The 20,744-nt window shown below is 40.7% G+C and overlaps 1 protein-coding gene across 2 annotated transcripts in view; it reads left to right on the top strand.

Moving 5' to 3' along the window:
• The first annotated feature begins 20,635 nt into the window (after positions 1 to 20,635).
• The window catches only part of LOC132104340 (tumor protein p53-inducible protein 11-like), a 35,689-nt gene continuing 35,580 nt past the window's right edge, over positions 20,636 to 20,744 (top strand). For both annotated transcript variants that reach the window (XM_059509759.1, XM_059509768.1), the window contains exon 1: positions 20,636 to 20,673. The gene's annotated coding sequence lies outside the window, so the exon portion shown is untranslated. The remainder of the gene's footprint in view (positions 20,674 to 20,744) is intronic.

The raw sequence follows: 20,744 nt of genomic DNA on the forward strand, positions 1-20,744 counted from the left end.
AAATGTACTGTTTATGATTTCATGATAATCCATTAGCCCCTTCCACACATGCACTGCAAGCCTGAAATTATAAAGACATCACCTGAAGGAGAATGTTCGAATCTGACATTAAATGGATTTAACCCGGACAGCTCTATAGTACAAAGTCTGTGTCATTTCTGAATTACCCCATGTGTGAATACAACAGTGAATTATCCGGAGGATTCACAGTGAGCAATTGGAGGTATTAAAAAGGGTTAACCCTGTTAAAAAGGGTTTTCTTGGGAGCTTTTTTTTTCCCCTTTTCTAAAATAGTACAGCAGCTCTGGAGGACAATTGTCTATCATTCAGTTTGATGTCCTTATTCATATAATTTGGAAATCTTATGGAACAAAGCTACTTTTAATTTTGAAAATTACTGTACCTGCAGCAGTTCCATTATGATCTCCAGTCTTCTTCCAAGTGCTCCATCTTTGGCACGAAATAGCGTCAGTAGCTTGGGAGTGTGACGGTCTAACACAGAAATAAATTTCAGTACCAGAAGTACAGTACAGAAATTCTGCATTGATCTGAAACACAAAGGCAACAAAGATATCACATCAGTTCTTAGCCTCTTAAACCTCTCTCATATAAATTGTGTAACATTCAATACTTTTTTAGTAGGCTACTTTGAGTACTGAAGTCCTTTTCCACAATATTTGCCAATTTATACATTCTGGAATTGTAAATGAGGAAGAGTTAGATGTAATTTTAAAGATTTTAATGACATTATTGAAACTTTGTGGGAGAAAAAAACATGTTAGACAAATTAATAATCAAAGTATGAGTATTTGTTTACATTTTTAGTGTACGGTTTAGCTGTAAAATGAGAGAGTTTGTGCCAATTTAAGATTACCACACTAAAATTAACAGATTTATGCATGAAGAGAAATAAAATTGCGGCTCTTAAACGTAACACTGTTAATAGACTGACTTCACGTGGATTTAGCTAAGTTAACTTCACAATTGCAAGTTGCAACAAAACAGTGAAACAAAGAGAGAAGTTACGCTGCCTCGGGAAGACGAGCTCCAAACACGAGAAGTAAAGCCAACGGAACTGCGTCAAGTGCAGTCTGAAATATAAGATGCTCTTCCAGCGATAACCCCAAATATTCCGCTTTATGGAACCTTAAAATTAAACGCAATGTACTTATTTACGCAATTTCATAAAAACATACTGAGGATATGATATTAACAAGCGAAAGACCTAGGAACCATGATAGAGAAAAAGGTAACCCACATCCTTCAAAATAAAAGTTTGACTTCGATACATAAGAATTCTTCCAAAATGTATAATGTTGTGTTCATATTATAGCGCAACAACATTACACTATAGACTTCCAACAGAAACCAACTTTGTGTTGCTGCCGAGTCTCTTTTTCTGTGATAACTCATTTTATATTGCAATATACCACTACATGCGTTCTTCTTACTAGCCCAGTGATAACAAAATAAGTTTTCTTACCTAAGTCAACCACTTAAATTTTGCAAGATGAGCAATGTGGAAGAAAACGAACATTCACTGTCTGTAGCCTACTCTCTTCAAATGTCTTCTTGATGTCTTCAAATGTCTAGGCCTGATGCATTTTTTAAATAAAAAGGCGCACTTCGACAGGAAGTGCTTTTCAATTAAAATTAGCCTGATTACATTAATTTGAATTCACTCAATATTCTCTCCATTTGGGATTAGATAAATATAATGCTTAAGTTTTATTTAACTACAATGGGTAGATTTTATTCCAACCATTTTTATTTAAAATGTAATTAAATATTTGCATCAAAATCAAAAACACAATTATATTGAATACATTTTAACCAAAAACATTAATTAAAATCTACATGACCACAGAATCATTTCTTACAGTGTGAGTTCTCATTAAAATAATTGCTATTTCCTGAGCGGTAGGCCAGGCACATTCTAAGACGATTGCATATAGTAACAGACTGCTTTTGATGAGGGTCAGAGGTAATCAAGAGCATGTTCAACATATTTCTGTTTGAGTTCATGTGAAGAGCCATTCAGAAGTGCATTACTACAGAAGACATGATCCAAGCTGTGGACTGCATGACAAGACATACTACAATATTTATTAAAGGAACTAGCATTCAGCAATATATGATACGGATTTACACTGGGCTGATGGACAAAGAACTATATTACATGTGTGACAGGACATCCCTGAGGATGCAAGTAATCTATATATGAGAATATGATAATCTGTAGTTTAATATCACTGGAGAGGTTTTTGGCATGTCTTTTCAATGACCTTTCTGTAAGATCAAAGCTATTTCAAGTATATTCTTGTTTTTCTTATCTGCATTCTGAATGAATATATAGCTGTATCAGTTCAGCCTGTCTGGGTGTTATCTTTTTTGTCATTTATGGAATGAAAACTTTTTCACTTAACAATATGTTAATTGATAGGCTGGAGACATGTGGATTACTGTAATGTTTTTATCAGCTGTTTGGCCATTTTGACAGCACCCATTCACTGCAGAGGATCCATTGGTGAGCAAGATATGTAATGCTATATAACTCCCTGGGTCCTACTTGCACCCGCTCCAAGCAGGACTCAAACCCAGGTCGCCGCCGGCAAGGTAGGTGACCTGGTACACTAATAAGGAGGCGAAATACTGCAGTCTCTAGTGTCAGTTGCAAGTGTGCCTCTTGAGATCAGGGGAGTGAGGTTTACCCACACAGCACCTACCAGCTGGCCTCTGTTACACTAAAGCTCTCCAAATCTTTTCCTGAGGAAACTCTTTTTTTATCCGAAAACTACATCTCACATGGCCTGAGGGTGTCAATTTTCAGCACAATTTTCAAGAACAACCAAGCGAACCGTTTAAAGCATGCCCAACCTTATTTTGCATATGCCTATGGTGCATTCACTTTGTATTAATTTAGCCATCAATGAAAATTTTGTTGCAAACATAAAAATTGTTGTTCTAAAAATAAATAAATGTCTGTCTCGAAGTAGAATGCTTCAAGGGGCAGATAATAGATTCAGCAATGAAAAATTTCCAAGTTCTGATCAATCTACAAATTAATTTTGCTCACTGCAGTCTGCATTGATAAATGGCTTCTGCTGAGGCACTCAGGCACAATTCTTAGATTTGTTTTCATGAGAGAGATTAAAGCAGCTTTCATTGTATTACATGAAATGATTGAGTGATTCAGTATATACCTTAACAATAAAATAGATGTTCACAATAAATTGAAGACACCCAACAGCTTCTTCTGATTTATGCTGAAAACAGCATGTTCACCAGCTCACACTAAATTGGCTGCCTTATAGTCCCCATTTTTTCTTGTCTTTAATAATAAAGAACAATCTGTCAGGTCAGATGGGTTATATCTCATTAACTGAAACATTTAGAGTCCATGGTCCAAATACACAAGTCAAAATTCCAATATCATCATATTTTTGCAATGTCTCTTTGGCAAAACAACAAAGCTAACATGAATCATGCATATTGATAGACTACCTTGGACAAGAAACTCATGTTCTAAAAACCAGCAGGGATAATTCACTCAAAAAGTTTGAATATGATGACAAAATATTCTTTTTTTTTCCCTGTGAATTATCCATTTAAGCTGATATGACTTATCCAATGCAATTTTCATAAAATAAATAATGCTTTGAATACTGTATGTTTTCAGTATTTAAAACTACAGCAAATAGGCTTAAATTCAATAAGCCCTACATTTTGCTTATGATTTATCCCATTTGAAAATGCTTGTGGCTCGTGTTGGTTTTGCGCTTGTCACAACTGTAGCACGCATCAGCACGCGAGGGCCGCACTACATCAAGGGTCAGGGTATATTCTGGCAAACCGTTTACCAATCACGTTTCTCAATCGGCAAAGCAATCTGTGGTACACGCCTCTACCAACACACGATGGGTGACTCGCGAAGCACAATGTTCCTCCGTGTTTTCTCAGCACTATATCATAGAAAATACGAGGTTAAAGTTCATGCAAACAGATTTTAATAGACAAATTTCATTGAAATATTTATGGTTTATGCTTATAACAAAACCCAGTGTTAAAGCAGAGCCCAAACAATTATATCTGGAACATTAGAATACATCTCGGTTACCTATGTAACCACGGTTCCCTGAATAGGGAACGAGATGCTGCGGTGACGTCACCGTATGGGAACACCCCTCGGTGTGACGAATGTCTGAAGCCCTATACAATCCCGCCAATCCTTTTGGCCAAATAGCGCTTGACACCGCCCTACGCATGCGTACGCATCGTATACCTGAGTGCCGCGCGCTATTTCGCTCAGATTTCATGAACTGAAGAAATGCTATCAAGGTACGGAATGGCCGGGACCGCAGCATCTCGTTCCCTATTCAGGGAACCGTGGTTACATACGTAACCGAGATGTTCCCTTTCATAGGTCACTTCGATGCTGCGGTGACGTCACCGTATGGGAACCCTATACCATCACGCCTGACGTACCTGATAGTTGGAATCCAAGGAAAGCATCTGCTCAAGCAGACAGAACCCGGGAGCCAGGAGCCATCCTCACATCCAGACTGTAAAACTTGACAAAAGTGCTCGGTGAGGAACATCCTGCCGCAGCACAGACATCATATGTAGAAGAACCACTGAGAAAGCTTGTGATGAAGCCACTGCTCTCGTGGAATAAGCTCTAACTCCTAAGGGTGAAGCGAGTCCGCGTGCCTCATAGGCTAAAGATATAGTCTCCACCAGTCAATGGGACATGGGCTGCTTTGTGACAGCATGGCCTCTATTTTGTGTCCTAACAGACAAGCTGGTCGGACTCACGCCATGGAGCTGTTTGATCAACATAAGTCTTCAGCGCTCTGAAAGGGCAAAGACTCAGATCTCCTGACCCCGCCTCTGCAGGGGGTAAAGCCTCCAGGACCACTTGTTGAAAGTGAAAAGAGTTCGAAGCGACCTAGGGACATAATTAGGCCTCGGTCGCAGCAATACTTTCACAGAGCCTGATGCAAAATCCATGCACGAGGGCGAAACAGAAAAAAGCCTGTAAATCCCCAACTCTCTTGAGGGAGGATAAAGCCACAAGAAGAACTGTCTTAGTCAGGATTCTATCTGGTATAGTTTCAAAGGGCTCAAACGGATGCCCTGATAAACCTTGCAACACAATGGATAAATCCCATGAAGGAACTCACACATGGCGGAAAGGCCTCAGCCGTCGTGCACCTTGTATAAAACGAGAGACCAGCAGATGACGGCCCACTTAAGCACCATCTATATATACGTGGTTAGCTGAAATGGCTGCCACGTAAACTTTCAGAGTGGCTGGCGTTACACCATCAGCAAAACGGTCTTGAAGGAACTCCAGTACTCAAGCCACTGGGCAGTAAACCGGATCCAATTACGAATTCCACACCAGGTCGTAAACAGTTTCCATTTGAAAGCATATAAGCGTCTCGTAGAAGCTGCCCTAGAATTCATTATAGTTTTGGTGGTTTCAACAGAAAGACCGGGACATATTAACTCACTCCGCTCAGAGGCCACACCCACAGCTTCCATAGATCTGGCCTTGGCGCCAAATCATTCCCTGTGCTTGCGAGTAAGTCCTGTCTGAGGGGAATCTCCATGGAGAGCCCGCTAACAGACTGACCTCTAAAGCGAATCTTCTCAAGAAGGGTAGCGTATGCGTCAAAGTCGCTCAAGTGATAGCTCAATCGAATGATGCTCGAGGTGCCTTCGCTGCGAGACAGTCAATGTTAGAGAGTGGGGACTGCAGTGAGAGGGTTGGATGTGCATTAGCAGTCCAACAGCACTCTCTAGTGGAGGGCACAGTCCCTGACGAACAGGAAGGGAAGTGCATGCGTCAAAGTCGCTGCGTTTTGTTGTGTATAATCCTAAAGCGTATCCACGGCAGGATTTAATCCAACAAGATAAACATCGGGCCACGCCGCTAGCGAGAACACGGCAGCTGCGTGAGCCGTCATAAACTGGCCGTCTTTGTCAGCCTCTTGTGCCTTCCCTCAAACTCTGAAGGCTGGATTGTGCAGAGTGTCTGAGGGGGCACTCAAATGATAGCTCAATCAAATGATGCTCGAGGTGCCTTTGCTGCGAGACAGTCAATGTTAGAGCGTGGGGATTGAGGATGAGAGGCTTTGCCGTCCAACTCAGGTTTTTGTAATGTCGGCGAGATTAGCCAAGGTGGCGCTCGACCGTTAACATCTCCGCCATAGAATGGTTCACTGCTCGGGCAGTATGTTTGGTAGCACTTAGTGCCAAATCTGTTGCCCCCGCAGCTTTTTCACAGCCTCCGGTTGTAATAATCTAATTCTAATAAGAATGTAAGTTCTTGTTAAGATCCGCCATAAGTGAAGTAAATTTGCTGAGATTAGACGTGACTCGACATGCCCTCGACGAGACTTTAGGCCGCGGCCGAGTTCGGCGCGATCCATTTGGCTAGAGAGTTCGTCCATAGCAGCATCGCTGTATAACAGCAGTCCGCCATGTCAGCAATGGTGGCGAAAGCTGATTAAGGCTGCTTCCAAGACCTCGAAACCTCTTGGTGGAGGTCCGTGAAGAAGGGTAGCGGCTCACGGGGGGGATAGTTTATCCACCACCCGAGTAACCACATTCAACAGCTCACTGAGGAAGGGGAGGTGCGTTTCTCCTGTCCGCTCGGAGGGAGAGAACCGCATGTGCCGGCCAGAGCCTACTCTGAGTCCGAAGCCGCGGTGGACAAACATAGTTTGAAAAAGCAAATCTGCTGATTAACACGCTTGAGTGGGGGAGAGCGAGCAAAGTGGAAAAACTCCAGTGCATCACTGTATTCCTAGTCAATGCCGCACAAATCGCCCCAAACCACCACCTCGTGTGGCGCCTCGGCGACCGCAGAAGCATAACGGTGGGGGTTAGACGCGAGGCAACCTATAGAAAATACACTCCAGAGCGCAGATTCTTTTTTTTTTTTTTTTTTTTACTGTAGCCGTAGGCTATCACGGAGAGAACATGTAGAGAGGCTGCTAACGAACTTCTCATGAGTGCCTCCTCATGATAAACCCATTATATGGCCATTATATATCGTTGACTTATCGTGTCCATGAAGAGGAGTTGAACACTGCTCGAAGAAAAAAACGCTGAGAACGCGAGATGGTTTCCTTAGGGCACAGATGATTCGCTTTCCTGAAGGAATGAAATCTGAGCGAATCAGGTATACGATGCGTACGCATGCATAGGGCGGTGCCAAGCGCTATTTGGCCAATAGGATAGGCGGGATGGCATAGGGCTTCAGACATCCGTCACACCGAGGGGTGTTCCCATAGGGTGACGTCACCGCAGCATCGAAGTGACCTATGAAAGGAAACTGTAGACTATCCAATATGCGCTCACTTCCGCGTATCCATTTTAAGTAGATCATTAATTAAAACATTTATATTAGCAGATTATTTTATTACTAATGAGATCAATAAAAGCAGTCATCACTAACAAAAGAGCAATAAAATGCAAATGCTATGACAAGTCTCTGTTAGCCCAATGCAGTTAAAGTAGCAAGATTTTTATATATATATATATATATATATAAATTATATAAATAAATTACAATATCGTATTTTGGAATTAGGTTTTACGACAGCTTTGATTAAAGGATTTGATCCACTTCAAACGTTGACTACTGTATAAACACACACACACACAAAGAAAACAAGTAGTTAGAATATAAATATTTAGAATATAGAAAGAAAATGTTTTCTTTATGAAAAACAGAGAGCAGGTAGAGGGTCAAGTGTTTTACTTTATTTAAATGCAAACATGTTAATAAATATGTACAGAATTATGTGAAGTTACATATTTACATTATTTTTACAGTTACAGTACATTGTGTGACATACAGGTAAGTAGTATTTTTCAGATGTGAATGGGTATTTTCTTGACGTCATCAATACAAAGTCACAGTAAGCGTATAGAGTATAGAGTATAGAGTGGTGTATCATTCCTGAATCCTGATATGAATCAGTCTTTGAAAGACCCATTATTATAGACAATTCAGTGACAAATTATTAAACACAGACACTTGAATTTATTCCTGAATGAATCTGAATCTCGGACGAATATATTGAATAAAAGGCTTCTTTATTAATACAGTGCCTTACCGACATCTAGTGGCGATATTACTTTCATAAGTATCATAAAGTAGACCTATCATTTCATTTTGTCATTACATATTTCTGTGTTAAAAATGTTTTATTAAACAATCTAATTTCATTATACAGTTGTAATTGCTATGTAAAGGCATGTCTGATCAGCATTAAACTGTAAACAGGCCTATTACATCTAAAGCAGCTTCAAACACAGCTTCTATCTCTGAAGGCTTGATTAATACTGATTTAATTGGTAACAGCCTATTGTCATATTACATGTATTCTAATTTAACATTATCATTTAAGAATTTAACATTAAGGATGACATACATACAAACCCGATTCGAAAAATTTTGGACGCTGTACAAATTGTGAGTAAAAAAGGAATGGAATCATTTACAAATCTCATAAATTTATATTTTATTCACAACAGAATATAGATAATATATTAAACATTTGAAAGTGAGAAATTTTGAAATGTCATGCCCAATATTGGCTCATTTTGGATTTCATGAGAGCTACACATTACAAAAAAGTTGGGACAGGTAGCAATAAAGGCCGGAAAAGTTAAATGTACATATATGGAACAGCTGAAGGACCAATTTGCAAATTATTAGGTGAATTGGCAACATGATTGGGTATAAAAAGAGCCTCTCAGAGTGTCAGTGTCTCTCAGAAGTCAAGATGATCACCAATTCCCCCAATACTGAGGTAAAAAATAGTGGAGCAATATCAGAAAGGAGCTTCTCAGAGAAAAATTGCAAAGAGTTTGAGGTTATCATCATCTACAGTGAATAATATCATCCAAAGATTCAGAGAATCTGGAACAATCTCTGTGCGTAAGGTTCAAGGCCGGAAAACCATACTGGATGCCCGTGATCTTCGGGCCCTTAGACAGCACTGCATCACAAACAGGAATGCTACTGTAATGGAAATCACAACATGGGCTCAGAAATACTTCCAGAAAACATTGTTGGTGAACACAATCCACTGTTGCCGGCTAAAACTCTATAGGTCAAAAAAGAAGCCATATCTAAACATGATCCAGAAGCGCAGGTGTTTTCTCTGGGCCAAGGCTCATTTAAAATGAACCGTGGCAAAGTGGAAAATTGTTCTGTGGTCAGATGAATCAAAATTTGAAGTTCTTTTTGGAAAACTGGGATGCCATGTCATCCGGACTAAAGAGGACAAGGACAACCCAAGTTGTTATCAGTGCTCAGTTCAGAAGCCTGCATCTCTGATGGTATGGGGTTGCATGAGTGCGTGTGGCATGGGCAGCTTACAGATCTGGAAAGGCACCATCAATACTAAAGGTATATCCAAGTTCTAGAACAACATATGCTCCCATCCAGACGTCGCCTCTTTCAGGGAAGACCCTGCATTTTCCAACATGACAATGCCAGACCACATACTGCATCAATTACAACATTATGGCTGCGTAGAAGAAGGATCCGGGTACTGAAATGGCCAGCCTGCAGTCCAGATCTTTTTTGTCGCATCATAAAGAGGAAGACCTAATTGAGCAACTAAAAGCCTGCATTAGACAAGAATGGGACAACATTCCTATTCCTAAACTTGAGCAACTTGTCTCCTCAGTCCCCAGACGTTTGCAGACTGTTATAAAAAGAAGAGGGGATGCCACACAGTGGTAAACATGGCCTTGTCCCAACTTTATTGAGATGTGTTGATGCCATGAAATTTAAAATCAACTTATTTTTCCCTTAAAATGATACCTTTTCTCAGTTTAAATATTTGATATGTCATCTATGTTGTATTCTGAATAAAATTTAGACATTTCAAACTTCCACATCATTGCATTCTGTTTTTATTCACAATGTCCCAACTTTTTTGGAATCAGGTTTGTATTTCGGCCTAATACAACATTCTGTTTAAATGGTTAATAAAAATTGTCTGCCCGTAATGGGAAAGAAAATTTCTGACACTGATAGAATCATTTCTGGTAAGTGCAGGTTTGAAGTAAATTAATTGTATTTTTCAGATTTCAAAATTAAATTACAAAAACGATTGGGGTGAGACCCTGATTTTATGCTGATTCTTCTAAAAAATTCTTCTTTAGGCTATTCATTTATTTTATGTGAGAATTAAGAATAAAAAAATTCTGCTGGCAGAATTTGGAAGAATATAAATCATTAAAGCACAAGAATCTGCAATTATCTTAAAGTAATTACTTATTTTCCTATCAATACATAGTTGCTAAATATAATTTTTCACTTGCTGCCTTTCCAACCTAAGGAAATAGGCAGCAGAATTCTGCTCACTTGTCGCCAATTCAGATCTGATAAAGCCATGGATTTAGAGTAGGCCTACTAAGTGTACGTATAGTTAGTTACTTTAACACTGATACTACATAAGTAATTGATAACTGAAGAACGGCACACAGCAGTAGATTAGCTGATGCTAGGATTAGACATAACACAAGGAATAAATTATTATTATTATTATTATTTTGTACAGATTGCAATGTAACTGTTAAAATAATGTAAATATGTAACTTCATAGTTCTGTGCATATTTGTTTACATGTGCACTACTGTTTGTAAGTGTGTATTGCTATAGATCGTAAATTTCAAAGTACAGGTGTGCAATAAAGGTGTTCTATTCTATAAATTCACTATAATGAAAGTGTGTAATATATTTAGCTGATACAATAATTGTCAGGTAAAATACTATTTCTGTAATGAACCAGAACTCGACATGGGATCCATAATGCAGGCTTTATTATAAAGGCTCGTAGTCGTACAGGCAATGGTCGGAACCGGCAATATCAACAGCGTGGGCAGAACAGAGAATCAAAATCCAATAACAAGCAAGGGGTCGGTAGGCAAGCAGCAAAGGTACGTAAGAGATAACAGACAAGATCGGTGACAGGAAATCAAACACGGGTAGTAACGCTCAGAAATGACAGACACGGCAAATCAAGAATTCGCGTTTGAACTATGGTGGAAGTCCAGCTTATATACACAGTCTTTGATGACGATCACCTGTGCAGGTGATCAGAGTCCAAGGACGGGGCTTATGGGAAGTGTAGTGTCGTCAGTGTAAGTGAATGAATGGATGCGTGTGTGTCAGTATTCAGGTGAGGGTGCCCTCCGCTGGCCAACAGAGGGAATCACGGGGTTCGTCTCCGTGACAATTACAAACATTATTACAGTATGTCAACCATTTCCTTTGTAATTACATTGTTACCTTTAAAATTGTTATATTGCAAAGCTAAATATACATTAAATGCAATACATGCATCTTCAAGAAACATCTAAAAACATATCTCTTTCAACTTTGACCCTCGAACTCTAGCACTGTCTATTCTAAATATATTTTATCAATTTTTTTTATTCTAACTGCTTGTGTGTATGTATTTATGGATGTGTGTTGTGTATATACTGTATATATATATATATATATATATATATATATATATATATATATATATATATATATATATATATATTAGTGCTGTCAACGTTAACGCGTTAACGCATGCGATTAATTTTTATCTGGTTTAACGTGTCAAAATATTTAACGCAATTAACGCAGCATCCGTATTTTCTGCCATCCGTTGGCTAGCTTTACATTATATGATCACGCTCTTATTCATTTAAATACTTTTAAACATTTTAAGCGCGGCAAGACAAAAGAGAATGCGCTGTCTGTGAATGCCCTTATGTGACACATACACACGTACACACACACAATGCATAGACAGGGCGCCAGAATCCAGTTCTCTTAAGCGCTTGAACTAACAATAAACATCCCAAAGTGCCAGTTTTGTCGATTATCCTCATAAGAGCAATCTTAAATGATTTATATAAAGTCTAAAATGAACAAAAAGAGTTGTGAGAGAATGAGGCGAGATCCATAGACAGTACATAAACGGTGAGATCCGCGTGTCTGTCTGCTCTTAAAGGGACAGCAGCCAATAAAGCTTCCTGTCAGTAAAGTTAAAAGAACAAAGGGAACAGAGAAAATGACTCGCTGCTCTTGACTAAATAACTTTTGTAGCTTTAATAAGGATTAACTATTTAATTTATAGTTTATGCAGTGCAGACTGCATATAACTTTGATAACTTTATTAAATTTCTGTATATTTCCTAACTGTTAAGACAGGAAGGGCAGGAGTAAACATGACATTTATTATGGGTTTATGTTAGCATTGTTTTAAGTTTACTTATATTAAAAACTGTTATATTTTTGAAGCCTAATAATAAATGTAAAAAAAAAAAAAAAAAATCAGTAGCTGTATTAATATCAGTAATACTGGCCTTCATTCATAAAAAGATGTCATTTAAACAAGTATTTAAATTTAACTGTGAAATTATTACATTAAAAAATATATTAAAAACGTTCAAAAACATTTCTTTTTTTTTGCGATTAATTGCGATTAATCACAGAAAAAATGTGTGATTAATCTAGTTAAAGTTTTTAATCGATTGACAGCACTTATTATTTTTCACGATTGACAGACTACATTATTCACCCAGCTTATTAACAATATAATCCCCTCATCAGGTACTGAATCTATAGATAGATAGATAGATAGATAGATAGATAGATAGATAGATAGATAGATAGATAGATAGATAGATAGATAGATAGATAGATATAGATATAGTATTTAATAATTAATATAGATATAGTATTTAATAATTAATGATCTACTTTAAAATGCCCCACATACCAAAACAAGTGGTTAGTGTGATTTCAAAGGACATTTAAACCATCTTTGATTTTTATTATATCGTGTTATATTGTTATTGGACATACTGTAACTATGCATGTGATCCCTAAAAAAAATCGTGTTCTTTATCCCCGCGATGGATACTCGGAAGTGAGCGCATATTGGATAGTCTACAGTTCCCTTTCATAGGTCACTTCGATGCTGCGGTGACGTCACCTGCTATGGGAACACCCCTCGGTGTGACGAATGTCTGAAGCCCTATACCATCCCGCCAATCCTATTGGCCAAATAGCGCTTGGCACCGCCCTACGCATGCGTACGCATCGTATACCTGGGTGCCGCGCACCACTTCGCTCAGATTTCATTCATTCAGGGAAGCGAATCATCTGTGCCCTAGGATTTAACTCGCGTTCTCCAGCGGTTTCTACGAGCAGTGTTAACTCCTCTTTGCGGACGCGATGAGTCAACGAAAGGTAAGAGCCGTATAATGGGTTTATCACGACGAGGCACTCATGAGAGGTTCGTTAGCAGCCTCTCTACATGTTCTCTCCGTGATAGCCTACGGCTACAGTAAAAAAAAAAAAAAAAGAATCCGCGCGTCACAAACGCCGCGGGTTTCGCCACCATTGCTGACATGGCGGACTGCTGTTATACAGCGATGCCGCTTTTTGACTACTCTCTAGCCGTACGGATCGCGCCGAACTCGGCCGCGGCCTAAAGTCTCGTTGAAGGCGTATCGAGTCGTGTCTAATTTCGGCAAATTTACTTCTCTTTATGGCGGTTCTTAATGAGAAAGCCTCTCGTCCTCAACCCCCACGCTCTAACATTTACTGTCTCGCATCACAGGCACCTCGAGCATTATAGGATTGAGCTATCATTTGAGCGCCCCCTCAGACACTCTGCACAATCCAACCTTCAGAGTTTGAGGGACGGCACAAGAGACTGACAAAGACGGCCAGTTTATACGGCTCACACAGCTGACGTGTTCTCGCTAGCGGCGTGGCCCGATGTTTATCTTGTTGGATTAAATCCTGCCGTGGATACGCTTCAGGATTATACACAACGAAACGCAGCAACTTTGACGCATGCACTTCCTTCCTGTTCGCCAGGGATTGTGCCCTCCACTAGAGAGTGCTGTTGGACTGTTAATGCACATCCAACCCTCTCACTGCAGTCCCCACGCTCTAACATTGACTGTCTCGCAGCAAACAGCGCTTTGAGCAGCATTGGATCGAGCTGTAACGCCAAACGTTCCCTCAGACACTCTGCGCAATCTAGCTTTCAGAATTCGAGGGGCGATTCAAGGGTCCTGCACAGACGACCCGTTTATGACGGCTTGCACAGCCGCCGCTTTTTCGCTAGCGGCAGAGCCCGATGTTCAATCTGTTGGCCTAATTCCTGCCGTGGACACGTTTCAGGATTATACACAACGAGACGCAACGGCTCTTACGCATACACTTCCCCTGTGCACGAACGGCATGAGCTTTTCGTGCCCGGACATTTTAACCTGTATGACAGCGTTGCAGGAAGCAGAAATTTTGAGACCGCTAGTATTGTTTCGGACCGCATGGGAATGCTTGCCCGACATTTCTCAATGGGTGTTACGCACAATTTGTCACGGATACACCATTCAGTTTCGAAGGGCCCGCCTCCTTTCCGCGGAATTCTTTCCACGGTGGTGAAACCGATGGAAATAGCAGTGCTGAGACAGGAGATGTCAGCTCTGCTGAGCAAAGGGGCTATAGAAAAAGTACACCCCTCTCAGATGGAGTCAGGGTTTTACAGCCGTTATTTTGTGGTACCAAAAAAAAAAAAAAAGATGGCGGATTGCGACCCATTCTGGATTTACGCCGTCTGAATCTTGCACTCAGGCCGAGCAAATTCAAGATGTTGACGGTAAAGTCTATTTTGTCTCAGATTCAACCAAACGACTGGTTTGTCACGATCGATCTGAAGGATGCATACTTTTATATTCAGATCATCAAGAAACACAGGAAGTTCCTCAGATTCGCTTTAGAGGGCAAAGCGTATCAATACCGCGTTCTTCCCTTTGGCTTAGCTCTGGCTCCCCGTACTTCCTCAAAATGCATGGACGCAGCTCTGGCCCCGTTGCAGCTCCAGGGCGTTCGTGTTTTGAACTACTTAGACGATTGGCTGGTGTAATTGCAGACTCAAGCACACTCTCATCGGGATCTTGTGCTCAATCATTTAAACAGCCTGGGCTTACGCACAAATTTCCAGAAAAGTGTTTTAATCCCCTCTCAACGGATTACCTTTCTGGGAATAGACTTGGACTCTCGCGCGATGACAGCAAAGCTTTCTCTCCCGCGCGCACAGTCGATTGCGTCATGCGTGCGGCGCTTCAAAGCGGGTCGCATAGTGACAGTGAGATTGTGCCTCAGACTTTTAGGTCTAATGGCAGCGGCATTCCTCGTAATTCGTCTGGGATTACTTCACATGCGCCCTTTTCAGTGGTGGACGAAAAGACGAAATATTTCACCCCGTTGTCTTCCGCATCGGACGATTTCAGTGACACGGAGGTGTGTGATGTCGTTAAAACTATGGATGTCAACCGAATTTCTCCTAACCGGGGTTCGGCTGGGGATTTGTGCTTTCCGAGAGACCGTCACGACAGATGCGTCTTTGACCAGTTGGGGAGCTGTTTGTCAAGGGTGCGGAGTGTGGACAGCGGCACAACGCAGTTGGCACATAAACAGGTTGGAATTACTGGCGGTTTTTCTGGCAGTCCAGTATTTCTCGAATCTGCTGATCGGCCGTCATGTGCTGCTCAGATCAGACAACACAGCGGTTGTTTCATACCTGAATCATCAGGGAGGATTATGCTCTCGCCCCCTGTGCAGGCTGGCGAGACATGTTCTTCTTTGGTCTCAGAACAAATTTCTGTCGATCTGAGCTGTTCATGTCCCTGGACGTTGAACTTCGGAGCGGATTTGCTATCCAGACAGACTCTGGAGCAAGGGGAATGGAGATTACACCCCCAAACGGTGAATCTCTTATGGCAGATTTTCAGAGAAGCAAGAGTGGATTTTTCGCGTCGAACATGACTACACATTGCCCGCTATGGTTCTCCCTATGCCCCCCATCGCCCTTGGGCTTGGATGCGTTAGCTCACAGTTGGCCCAGGACCAGTTTGTATGCTTTCCCCCAATTCGTTTGATCCCAGCGGTATTATCCAGAATACGGCTGGACAGAGTGGAACAGCTGCTGCTGGTGGCTCCGCGGTGGCACACACAGCCGTGGTTTGCGGACCTGATCAGTCTGTTAGCGGGCTCCCCATGGGAGATTCCCCTCAGACAGGATTTATTATCACAAGCACAGGGACTGATTTGGCACCCGAGGCCAGATCTATGGAAATTGTGGGCGTGGCCTCTGAGCGGAGTGAGTTAGTATGTCCCGGTCTTTCTGTTGAAACTACCGAGACTATACTAAATTCTAGAGCAGCTTCTACGAGATGCTTATATGCTTTATATATGCTTTCAAGTGGAGACTGTTTACGACCTGGTGTGAAATTCGTAATATGAATCCAGTTTACTGCCCAGTGGCTTCAGTACTGGAGTTCCTTCAGGACCATTTTTCGGATGGAGTGACACCAGCCACTCTAAAGGTTTACGTGGCAGCCATTTCAGCTTACCACGAATATATAGACGGTGCCTCAGTGGGCCGTCATCCACTGGTTTCTTGTTTCATACAGGGTACGCGACGGCTGAGGCCTTTCCGCCCAGTGCAAGTTCCTTCATGGGATTTATCCATTGTGTTGCAGGGTTTATCAGGGCATCCGTTTGAGCCCTTGGAAACTGTACCGGATAAAATCCTGACTCTGAAGACACTTCTTCTCATGGCTTTATCCTCCCTCAAGAGAGTTGGGGATTTACAGGCTCTCTCTGTCTCACCCTCGTGCATGGAATTTGCACCGGGCTCTGTGAAGGTGTTGTTGCAACCAAGGCCTAATTATGTCCCTAAGGTCGCATCTAATCCCTTTCGCTTTTATCCCCTGCGGAGGGGGGGTCTCGAGATCTAAGTCTTTGCCCTGTGAGAGCTTTAAAGACTTATGTGGATCGTACAGCCCCATGGCGTGAGTCTGACCAGCTGTTTGTCTGTTTTGGACATAAGAATAAAGACCATGCGGTTACCACAGCGGTTACCACAGCGCATGTCCAATTGGCTGGTAGAGGCAATATCTTTAGCCTATGAGGCGCGCAGACTCGCTTCGCCCTTAGGAGTTAAAGCTCATTCCACGAGAGCAGTGGCTTCTTCTCGAGCTTTTCTCAGTGGATCTTCTATGGATGATATCTGTGCTGCTGCAGGTTGGTCCTCACCGAGCACTTTTATCAAGTCTTACAGTCTGGATGTGAGGATGGCCCCTGGCTCCCGGGTTCTCTCCGCTTGAGCAGATGCTTCCTTGGATCCTAGCTATCAGGTATCTCAGGCGTTATGGTATAGCGTTCCCATAGCAGGTGACATCACCGCAGCATCGAAGTGACCTATGAAAGGGAACATCTCGGTTACTTATGTAACCATGGTTCACTGAATAGGGAACGAGATGCTGCGGTCCTGGCCGTGCCATACCTTGATAGCATTCTTCTTCTTCAGTTCATAAAATATGTGCGAAATGGCGCGCGGCACACAGGTATACGATGCGTACGCATGCGTAGGGTGGTGCCAAGCGCTATTTGGCCAATAGGATTGGCGGATGGTATAGGGCTTCAGACATTCGTCACACCGAGGGGTGTTCCCATAGCAGGTGACGTCACCGCAGCATCTCGTTCCCTATTCAGGGAACCATGGTTACATACGTAACCGAGATGTATTCTAATGTTCCAGATATAATTGTTTGGGCTCTGCTTTAACACTGGGTTTTGTTATAAGCATAAACTATAAATATTTGACTGAAATTTGTCTATTAAAATCTGTTTGCATGAACTTTAACTTTGAAATATTTTAAATGTTGCCCCGCCTTCTACTTCTCAAAGCTCGTATTTTCTATGATATAGTGCTGAGAAAACACGGAGGAACATTGTGCTTCGCGAGTCACCCATCGAGAAAGGTATTCCTGGACAACCAGAGGCTGCAGTTTCAGGACCGCAGTTCTTGGACCGCAGCTTTAGGACCCTAGTTTTTTTGTGACAGCGCCACCTACCGTACTGGATCAACACTAATTAAAGATGGACGACGTGGACAGCAATCAGACGGTGAGTAACGATATTTAATTAAGTTTTATTTTATAACGTTTAAACGGTCCGAAGATTACATAGTGAGAACTGCTAACTATGATTTAATGATTAATTCCCACCAAATTAAGAATTTGTGAGCTAGTTTTATTAATTACTACGACGTTAATTCGTGGCCATGATTTTATAAATCCTTGTTGAGTTTTAATGACGCAGTATTATAAGTGAACCTAGCCTGCACATTAATTAAACTTATCAGATGACAAGAGTATGGTTGATGTAAGGTTTGTAAGATTTACCTGCAGCTTAATGTATTAGTGAGAATACTGGCTTAATAGTCGTTGTTTTACCATATTTATGTATAAAATATCTTTCATAATTAAACTGCACTGACTGCCTAGTTGCAGTATGTGTTAGCCTGTTGTTTTGGTTGTTTTGCAATGATGAATGAGGCGTTTGGCAATTTTAATAGCTTGTTACAATTTGGCCTTATCTGCAGGTCTACTCCACACATACAGTTCATTGATATCATGTGTTAGTTTCTGTCATGTTCTGCATGGCCAATATGAAGTGATTTTATGGATTTGGTTAGGCTCATTGTAGGACAGATGATTAAAAAAGGCACTAGGGATATTTTCATGATCTCAAAATATTCTTCTAACAAGTAGGCTCTCTCTTTTTCAAGATACATATAACAATCCAAAAAGGGAGATCCCTGCCTGTATTGAAGAGATGCACCTCATGCTGCAAGGACTTTCACTTTTCATATATTTATATATATATACCCAGACAGCAAGCAGTTTCAGCCCAGAACCGGCCCACATCTGGCCCGCGTGAAATCCATGCGGGCCAGATCTGGGCCGAAACTGCTTGCTGTCTGGATATATATATATATATATATATATATATTCCAGTTGAATATGATAAACAAATGTTTCTTATTTATCTCTCTCTGTCTCTCGCTCTCTCTTTCTCTAGAGTTCAAGCCTACAGCTATTCTATCCATGCAGCAACTGATGGAAAAGGGGTTCACTTTGGTGCTGTTGTGATGTTGTCGCAAAAATGACATATATATATATATATATATATAAATAAACATTCTTGAATCATTCTTGTGTCTTGTTTTGCCTCTCAACAACTTTTAAAATATTGGCTGTAATTTACTGACTCAATACGCTGATTCCAACTTTAACTTACCTGATAATGAGCTAATTCACCTTAAGGAGGTTAATCAATATACTGTATAATTCAAGAGACTAATGCTGTGTCCGAAACCGCTCCCTATCCACTATATAGTGCACTATATTGGGTGTCAGCCATTTTGTAGTGCTGTCCGAATTCTGAGTGAACTACTTCATTCACTACATTTGTCCACTACTTTTTACCCACAATTCATTCTGATTTCGAGTGTACAACCGATGTACACTCGCTGAAGCACTATTTCCCACAATCCAATGCGGAGGAGCGTCGAGCTGGAAGAGAGAGCGGGAGCGAGCGAGTTTGAATGAGAGATGAAGTTTACATTTTTTAACGTTTTTCCTACATTATATTAAAATGTTATGTAGGCAATAACCCAGTTTAATATTTGACTAATTTACTGAGGTGGCATCGTTGTTAACGTACACAAATGATGATAATTTGATGGATAATTAACATTGTTTCGTTAATAACAGGTAATGTATTCTGATGTAAAATTAACGATCGCCTGAGGACGCTTTACAACCATCTTATCTAAGCTCAAAACGCTGCTTGAGCAAGTGTGAAGATACTAAAAATATTAAATACATAATTATGAACGTGTTTCTGTGTGTTTATTTTTGTTCTCAGTACGTAATTTTAATAGCATTTAATGAACATAAAAGCATTACAAAAAAATAAATAATTATATACCATGGATGAAACCACAACGCTGAAGCGGAGGTATATATAAAGTTATTTGGATAATTATTGCTATTAGTGTTATTTTCTAAAATTAGGTACATGTAATATAAAAGTACATATGGCAATGTTTTTTGCAACAGATCCAAGTCTCACGCGCACTGTAGGCTATACGTCACTGTCCGAATCCGTTCACTTATTTATTTGTTCACTCCTTCCTGATATAGTGAACTCAACTGCCATACACTATATAGGGATTAGTGAATGAGTGAGCGATTTCAGACACAGCATAAGACTTTTAAGGTTCTTAATTTTTTTACAATTGTTTTAAAATTGATATACATCAATTTTACAAAATTGAGATTTCATTTATATTTTGTGTAAATTCATGTTTAAATTTAAAATTGTGACTCAAAGCACACTTAGTAATTAACCTCTGCTGCATTTTGAATCAAAAATCACATTTAAAAACAAATACTACTGTATATACTATATACAAAGTAACGTGACTGCAAACTAAACCAACAGGGTACTAGAACTGCGGTCCTGAAACTGCAGCCATTGCTTTATCGTCCAGTACGGTAGCTGGCGCTGTCACGAAAAACTAGGGTCCTAGAACAGCGGTGCTAGATCCGCGGTCCTGAATCTGCAGCCTCCGGTTGTGCAGGAACATACTATTGCACCCATCGCGTGTTGGTAGAGGCGTGTACCACAGATTGCTTTGCCGATTGGTTTGCCAGAATATACCCTGACCATCAAGGTAGTAAACAACAGCGCGTCTGCGAGGTAAGGTAAAAATGGATAATGATTTCTCTTTCTGAAGAAATGCTGGCTGCAGTTTTAATAATTCTACATTTAAAAT

The sequence above is a fragment of the Carassius carassius genome, chromosome 2 (assembly GCF_963082965.1).
Source record: "Carassius carassius chromosome 2, fCarCar2.1, whole genome shotgun sequence".
NCBI classification, from domain to species: Eukaryota; Metazoa; Chordata; class Actinopteri; order Cypriniformes; family Cyprinidae; genus Carassius; species Carassius carassius.